Consider the following 9,217-nt stretch of genomic DNA (forward strand, 5'->3'; position numbering starts at 1 on the left):
CTTGATGCCACTTCCGTTAGTCTTCACCTCTATTTTTCCCCCTCCTCTATACTCATCACTATCATCCCATCCACTTACATCCCTATCCCCTCTCCTCCCTTCACACCCCTCTCTCTCATCCTAAACTTTGCATAGCACCTGTTCTTTTCTCCCTTGAAACTCGTCATTTACGTCATTGCATCGTTCATTTTCTCTTTTTCTTTCCGTATCTTCCTCCTGTTTTGCTATGATAACGTGAGAACAAGACAGAATAAGGGAGATTACAAGAAGCCAGCACGTCTATATTATGCCTTACTCTTTCCTTATCTTCCACTTGTTTTGCTATGATAACGTAAGAGCAAGATAGAATAAGGGAGGTTACAAGAAGCAAGCACGTCTATATTATGTGTCCTCTTCAAGTCTTTTTTTTTTTTTATACCATGTGGGCTTTTCACGGGAATTTATGGGCTAAAGGAGATTCTTTTTTGGGGTATCTCCCATCTCAAAGCTCACTCGCTAGGAAACCGTTGCCCCGAGTGAGGAAGCCCAACCTACACTCGGGCCGTGGACAGGATTCGAACCCGTGCGCTTGGAGACCCTCGGACCCCAAAGCACGCATGGTTCCACTCATTCTTCTACAGAGAAAGAGCGTGTTTATGTCATACTCCTTCATAGCTCCTAAATTCATACTATATTTTATCATTTATCGTACGTGGGAACAATTTAACCTCCTCCTATACGGTTGTATATACTTTGTTTATATGATGATAGTTAATACAGCGCTGTGAAATTAGACAACTTATACAGGACCTAAATTCTCTTGTTGTTTGCTGCCGACTTGTGACCACTGTGTCCCTGTTTTACATCTCAGTGTGCTGACAGGCTGCGATCTTAAGTGTGTCAGCGTCTTATCATAGCTACTTTAAACTGATTGTAGTGGTTGTTGTTTTCGGCTTGCAGATTTTTTGCCATGATTCTAATGATAACTTTACAGCTATTCTACATCTTCAGTTAGAGAGAATACGCTCACATAAACTGGATTAATCATTTCTGCTGCCATTGACTGTAGTTCTTATGACAGTCCAGAAAGTTTCAGATTACAAGCTTCTTCGTCCCCTATCCAACCACGTCTTTCAGCTCACTCTCAAATCTCATTGGTTAAAGAACATCGAATTATAAGATGAAAATGTTTGGATTGAGATCTATTTTCTTAACACAGGTTAGGTCCGGAAGTGTAAAAAAAATAAACATAAAAAAAAATCATTAAAACATTTTTCCCAAGTTTATAGATAATCAAACGAGGAATAGAAGAAGGATAAAATATGAAAAATCAGTCGAAAATAATGTGCTTGCTTTTAAGTTTCATAATTGCATATGAAAGTGAAAATATCTATCTTCCTGCATGTTTTGTGCTGGTTCCATGATTAACTTGCTACTTTAGGATTAGAATTAATGAGAGAGAGAGAGAGAGAGAGAGAGAGAGAGAGAGAGAGAGAGAGAGAGAGAGAGAGAGAGAGAGAGAGAGAGAGAGAGAGAGAGAGAGAGAGAGAGAGAGAGAGAGAGAGAGAGAGAGAGAGAGAGAGAGAGAGAGAGAGAGAGAACAGACACATGTATACACACACACAAACACACACACACACACACACACACACACACACACACACACACACACACACACACACACACACACACACACACACACACACACACACACAGAGGTATATAGATTCCGACAAGCAAGTGCAGTGATACGCCAGCAGATATACAGGTAAGAAAACACGTGCTATATAATAAAGAACCGCAACTCGAACCCACCCTTCCCGGAGCTTATTTCAAAGATAGTGATCATGTGAGACTGTAGCTTCTGACGCACATAAATTAAACACTCTAACTTAACAGGTTTCGAGGTCTACTAGCCCTTTTTTTATTATATTCACTACTTGTCTTGTCTTACCAAACCTACTGGCTCCTATGATTACAAGACAAAGGTGATCCATGTAGAAAAGTTGCTGGAATTTATGTGTATCTTATTGTGGTTAAAATTTTATGTTCTTGGCTTCATAGGTGATATTGTTGAGGGAAGGATTTGATAGTCACTGCTACAGAAGACTTGCTGAAATATGACTGGATTGGTGTGGAAAAGCTGCTGGAATTTGTATGTATCTTATTGTAGTTAAAATTTAATGTTCTTGGCTTGAGGGAAGTATTTGATGGTAACTGTTACAGAAGACTTGCTGAAATATGACTGGATTGGTTAATGTCTAAAAGTTCAAGTTCATTTCGACGTCTAAAGGTTCAGCACATGTTGACGTTTACGGCTTTGATATTAAGAGGGAATAATTTATTGCTCTCTTATATTGCTTGGTCTCTCTTTGGAAAGATTCAATTAATAAGGCAATCTGTTTTCAGTCTCTCCTCGCCTCGCTTGTTACGCAAGAGAAGAGTCAGTCATCTTGGTTTATTGCTCCTGGTTGTTTCTCATCCCACAGTGTCTTGAAGTAAACAAAGAGATATTAGTAGTTTTCTCATTCTTCTTTCTCCTAAAGGTGGTTGACCAGAACTGGTAATTCCACTGCCTGCCTGCCTGCCATTCCTGTCCTACCTCAATCTCAAAACTGTTATCGTCAGCCTATTCATTATAAAGCATTCAACATGTTTTGATAAGAAGTCCACTTTTTACATTAAATTTGCTATCGGACATCCAACTTAATTCCTTGTAACTTATTCGCTAGCCACTGGAAACACGGGTCATCATCCTTCTATCAACAAGACACCAAAACACGTACGATTTAAGTTTAGCACACCTTTCCCATGGATTTATATCAATCATCATCATCACCACCATGAACTTCTACAAATCCACAACAGGATAAATGACAAAGATCTCTCACAGTCTTTTCCACCCACCTCTGCCAGCTACCAGTCCATTCCCTAGCTGTGTTCTTATCTAATCTTTCGATCAAGTTCACTCTCTGGCTTGTCTTCCTTAACTTCCCTGTGTTGCAATTCGAGTACTCTAATTTTCGTCTTATTATCTGATTATTCAATGCATTATTTTCTCTTCTTATTTTTCCATCACACAAAGCATCGTTCTCGCCATTCCCTTTAGCTGCTCTAAGATCTCTCCAGGATTAACATCAGACCTGTGGGAATGTAGTGATTATTATACGGCCACTGTTCTCTTTCGTCATACTTCAGTGGGCACTTTTTTTTCATTCTTTTTTTATGTTTTGATGCCCTTGGCCACTCTCTATCTTACACGAAGAAGAAAAACTTGTAGAGAGTACCATTAACCCCTTCAGTACTGAGACACATTTTTACCTTGAGATTTGTTTACGATTAGGCCATTTTATTGACATTAGCAAGGGTCTATGGAGGTCAGAAGAGTAATGGCCACAGTCTTCACTATTTTAATCCCCCAACATAAGTTTCTGGAGCTGTATAAAACCCCCAAATACCAATCAGAATGAATACGGAAACACGTCATGGTACTGAAGAGGTTAAGTGGCCTTCATGTACTTAACTGAAAAGGAACCACACTACAACCACAAGATCTGAGCAGTGTCGTAGAGTGAAGCTACTACTACTACCACCACCACTACTCTACCACCACTACCACCACCACATCGATGTCTCTTTGTTCCTCTCCCTTGATCCACCCCGTCATTGCTGATTACGTATACAAAACTCTCCTGAATATCCTATATAGTGTCCACACCTTTGTCCTTTGTCTTGGTGTTCATTATCATTATTCTGAAGGTGAAATTATTGTGAGTCGAGCGATAGAGTTTCATCATTAAGAGAGAGAGAGAGAGAGAGAGAGAGAGAGAGAGAGAGAGAGAGAGAGAGAGAGAGAGAGAGAGAACAAGGGATAGAACGAGATGGAGGAGAAGAAGGGTGGAGGGTAAAAATAGTGGATTAATTGAAGGTGGTCACTGAGAACAGGGAGAGGGAGAGGGGAGGAAGAAGAATTAGTTGTGATGGTGAGAGGGAAAACAGGTGAGGGGAATATGATAAAAAGAGAAGGGGAGGGCGAAGCAAGGGGAAAACCAGAACAAAGATGGGGCGAGAGAAGGAGAATAATGAAAGAGGGAACTTTGTGCGATCGGTAAAGTGGATATGGGGAGATATAAATGAAAGAGAGAGAGAGAGAGAGAGAGAGAGAGAGAGAGAGAGAGAGAGAGAGAGAGAGAGAGAGAGAGAGAGAGAGAGAGAGAGAGAGAGAGAGAGAGAGAGAGAGAGAGAGAGAGAGAGAGAGAGAGAGAATGAGAAAGACATAATTGAGATAAGTTTGAATTAAAAATAGTGCTTTCCTGTATTGTTGCTTTCAATCTATTGTATTTGTAGGACTGTAGGTGAATACATGAGAGAGAGAGAGAGAGAGAGAGAGAGAGAGAGAGAGAGAGAGAGAGAGAGAGAGAGAGAAATTTCCTTCACAGAATGTAGCTTATGAGAAAGAAACCGTAGAAAACGTAATGATTGTAATGTTAGATACATATTAACATCATCTTACTTCGTTAATTCACCACCATCACCACCACCACCACCACCACCACCACCACCATCATCATCATCATCATCATCATCATCATCATCATCATCATCAAGTGGCTGTTAGTCTATGTTTTTTTTTTCAAGATTGCCTATAGTAGTGAACTTTTTAATAATTTTCAACCTGTACTAAAAAAAAAATCATAGTTAATATTTCAATGAGACAATATATACAAGATTTTTTCAGCCAGATTCTTTTCTTTTCAACCAGTATTTTGTTTCTCTTCTTATTTTTATTTATTTATTTATTTTTTTTTTTCCTCCTCACTTGCGATGTGACGGTATGGTGAGCCGAGAGCGCTTTCCTGCAAGACAGTTTATGCAGTTACCAATGGCAGATGTAAAGGCAAACAATAACTAACATCCTTCCTATTCGCTAGCTATGTGTTATCGTAATTGTTGTTTTATTTGACCTATTTTTTGCCTTTTTATTATCTTCTCTTATGACTTATCGTGGATATTTTGCTGAGGGCTGTTTAATTCCACGATAATCCCTTCTTGGCTGTTCTTTTTCATGATAACAATGGCGGTGATAGAAAAGAATTATAATAGCAGATACACCATTTCTCTCTCTCTCTCTCTCTCTCTCTCTCTCTCTCTCTCTCTCTCTCTCTCTCTCTGCTCTGATTATTCTGTGACATTCTTCTTTTCTTCTTTTACTCTGCCTTTCCATATAATTTCATATAATTCACTGTATTTTAATTCCTTTTCAATTCGATATAATTCTTTTTCAGTGTTTGTGATTACATATACATCTGCATTATATCTGAGGGTTACTCTTGTGTAATTGCATATCATTTTTATCAGTTGTCTTCCATCCGTGACTTTCTCTTATCTGTTTTCTCAGCTAATAATTTTCTTTCTCACATGCAACGCTATTTTGTTATTTGATCTACTCTATCTAATTCTACTTCATCATTCATTCAGTTAATCTATTTATCTACTTATCTAAATACATGCTTTCACAAGGTGATCAAGGTTATCTATTTCACATCCTGTTTTGTTTTAAGGTTGTATAGCTATATCAGTAATTATCAGCATGCGCATCAGAACAGAAGCTGCATGCATGAACGCTATTACTGTTTTGTTAGATTACTCTGAATAAGATTTTCACATTGATAGCAGTAACGAATGGAACTATCAAATCAATCATAGGTATCTTGAGTGGCAGTATATTATGATAAGTCTCTCTCTCTCTCTCTCTCTCTCTCTCTCTCTCTCTCTCTCTCTCTCTCTCTCTCTCTCTCTCTCTCTCTCTCCTGCCGTGCTGCTGCTCCTGGCTGAGGGATGAGGAACGCCGAAGAAGTGAGGAAGGAGGGGGAGAGTCAGACCGAGGTATACCAGTGTCTTGTGTGTCTCTGGCCGGCAATACCTGGCAGCTGCTGTGTCTCCTTGTGGTGGGGCGGGGCTTTGCCGTTTGCTGGTGTTGATGAACGACTGCCAAGAAACAAAACATTGGCGGGCTGCTCTGAGCTCTCCTCTCCTCTTCTCTTCTCTTTTCTGACCTGCCTGTGTGTGTGTGTGTGTGTGTGTGTGTGTGTGTGTGTGTGTGTGTGTGTGTGTGTGTGTGTGTGTGTTGGAAAGGTTAACCTCCACTTTTTTTAGGAAACTTTTTTTTTCATATAATAGGAAAATTGTGAAAAATCACATTATCTTATTGAAGCTCTTTTATTTCAGAGAGAGAGAGAGAGAGAGAGAGAGAGAGAGAGAGAGAGAGAGAGTGTGTGTGTGTGTGTGTGTGTGTGTGTGTGTGTGTGTGTGTGTGTGTCTGTCTATCTGTGTGTGTGTGTGTGTGTGTGTGTGTGTGTGTGTGTGTGTGTGTGTGTGTGTGTGTGTGTGTGTGTGCAGAATTGCAAACACTTCCATGGAAATGCCTTTCATACTCGCTTTATGGCCTAAAATCTGTGTTTCTTAAAACACTTGATTAGGTTTTCAAAGGGAATGTGGTACAGCGACGAAAGAGAGAGAGAGAGAGAGAGAGAGAGAGAGAGAGAGTGTGTGTGTGTGTGTGTGTGTGTGTGTGTCTAGACCACAAAAAGAAAATTTTCAGGAATTATGTTGCACAATATAGGAAAAAATGAATGAGGGGTTTCAGATTTCTCTGCAACCTTCGCCAGTTGACACTAAGAGAGAAGAAAAAAATTTACCTCGTTTCGCAAAGTTTGCTGTAAACCGAGATTACTGTAATAGGAAGACGAATTACCGCTAAAGGTGAATTTATGAGGGGAAGTTTTCTCTCTTAAATATGACTATAAAAGTTAGCCGTGCTCAAAAAGCCGCCTTGTTCCACTACGAGGAGAGAGAGAGAGAGAGAGAGAGAGTCGTCGTGGTGAGCAGCGTCTGCAACACAAGGTCCTCGACGCTCTGTGCACTTATCTTGTTCACCTCAGTGTATCTTATATAAATTTATTGCGCTTCATCCACGTGCCTTGTGGAACACTCATTTTTGTTTACGTCACCAGGTATTTCCTTCTTCTTGATTTTATGCAGAGAGAGAGAGAGAGAGAGAGAGAGAGAGAGAGAGAGAGAGAGAGAGATCACAAGAATGCAAAACGATATAAAAGTATCTTAGTATCATAAATAAAAATAAACTTGGCGATACCATTAGATAGGTTCATGTTACCACAACCATCAGAGAGAGAGAGAGAGAGAGAGAGAGAGTACCATGTAAACCTCTATGATGAATCTCCTGCGGACTTTTCCCTCCTACGGTGAGGTTCTTCACGCTTTGTTCCCAGCCATCGCCTGAGGGAGGGACGGAGAGAGGGAGGAAGGAAGGAGGGAAGGAAGGGAGGAAAGAGGTAAATATCTGTTTGGTTGGGGAGCCTGGGAGGGAGGAAACAACTTGAAGAATAGAGAGAGAGAGGGTAAGGAAAAGAGGGAGGAAGAAAAATGAGGGAGGAAGGGAGGGAGAAATGAGAAAGGTGTTTTGTAGGTAAAGGAAGAGAGGGAGATAAGCGGAGGGGGAGATAGAGAGGAAGAAATATGCGGTGGTGGTGGTGTTTGTGGTGGTGATAGTGATGGTGATAGTGGTGGTGGTTATTATGGTGATGCATTCTCTCTCTCTCTCTCTCTCTCTCTCTCTCTCTCTCTCTCTCTCTCTCTCTCTCTCTCTCTCTCTCTCTCTCTCTCTCTCTCTCTCTCTCTCTCTCTGTATGATTATTGTACTTACCATAACCATCCATCCATACTGGAATCCATCTTCGTATTCAGCCATCCCGCCACTCACCCATACATACAAACACACAAATCAGAGGTGAGTCTCCAATGATATTTTCTTGAGGTCTCCGCCAGCTGAAGGGAAAGCGAGGCTGCTCTGTTTTCCCACACTTTCACGGCCCGTCTGTGTGTGTGTGTGTGTGTGTGTGTGTGTGTGTGTGTGTGTGTGTGTGTGTGTGTCTGTTGTTTCTGTATCTCTGTTCACCAAGAAAGGAATATAAACGGCAATAATTCGACAATACCTTAAGACAAGAGAATACTGATACACATATAAAGAATAAATGTTTTCTTCTTTCTGTCATCCTGTACATTTGGGAGATAAAGGTAAATAAATCAGGGGCAGGTGAACAAAGGACCCTTAATGCAGAAGAGGAAACAAACATGATCTTATTGACGTTTTATGAGCATAATGTATATACGTACTGGTGTTTGGTGAGATGTGAGATTCAGGAGGAGGAGGAGGAGGAGGAGGAGGAGGAGGAGGAGGAGGAGGAGAAAGAGAAAGATGAAGAAGAGGAGGAAAAGGAGGAGAAATTCATGGAAAGAAAAGACCATAAAAGAATGACATACAAAAGAAGGAGGTGAAATAGTAGAAGAAAGGATTATGTTTGAGAGAGAGAGAGAGAGAGAGAGAGAGAGAGAGAGAGAGAGAGAGAGAGAGAGAGAGAGAGAGAAACATCAATAGATAGAAAGACTTACAGGCACAGAGGGAGAAAATCATTAAGGTGACGAACGGTAAAAATAATTAATGAAAGATAAAAAAGTAAAAACTAAATTTGGAGGACTGAAAAATAGACATTCCTCAATCCCACACATACTTCCTCGTTCACTCGCCCCATTCTCAGGTCAGGTAGGAATCTCACCTGTGCATAGAAAACAGTTGACGGCTCCAAGAGAAGAAAAAACGAAAAAATAAATAGAAAAAAAAGAGCTACCACAATTACTCGTCCTCTTTCACTTGCCTGAATAGTCGAAGAGAGAGACAATGAACGAAAAAAGAAAATTGGTTAGTCTTGATAATCATCCTCAAAAATATAGAGAGAAAATGAATAGATTAGCCAAATTTAGTGTGCAAAATCATTGGATAGTTGGTGGAAAGGAGGAAGGAAGCATGCGTGTATGTGCTGTTCCCGAGACGTGTACTTATTTATGAGAGTACTGTCATGATTGTATGTTCTTCTCCACGTAGGGTACATATTTCAGTACGTATAGAGACAGAGTACACACTGACGCGATAGCCCATGTACACCATTCCAAGGGTGAATGTCCTGCAACAGATGGGGAACAGTGATTTTTCCAGCGGTTTAGGAGTGAAAGTATGCAGAGTGAGGGATGTATACATTAGCGCTTTGGTTGTGTGTGTGTGTGTGTGTGTGTGTGTGTGTGTGTGTGTGTGTGTGTGTGTGTGTGTGTGTGTTTGTTTGTTTACGTATATTTCTGGTTTTATAAATGCTTCCCTTTTGTCTCT

Source organism: Portunus trituberculatus, chromosome 14 (assembly GCF_017591435.1).
Source record: "Portunus trituberculatus isolate SZX2019 chromosome 14, ASM1759143v1, whole genome shotgun sequence".
Lineage (NCBI taxonomy): Eukaryota > Metazoa > Arthropoda > Malacostraca > Decapoda > Portunidae > Portunus > Portunus trituberculatus.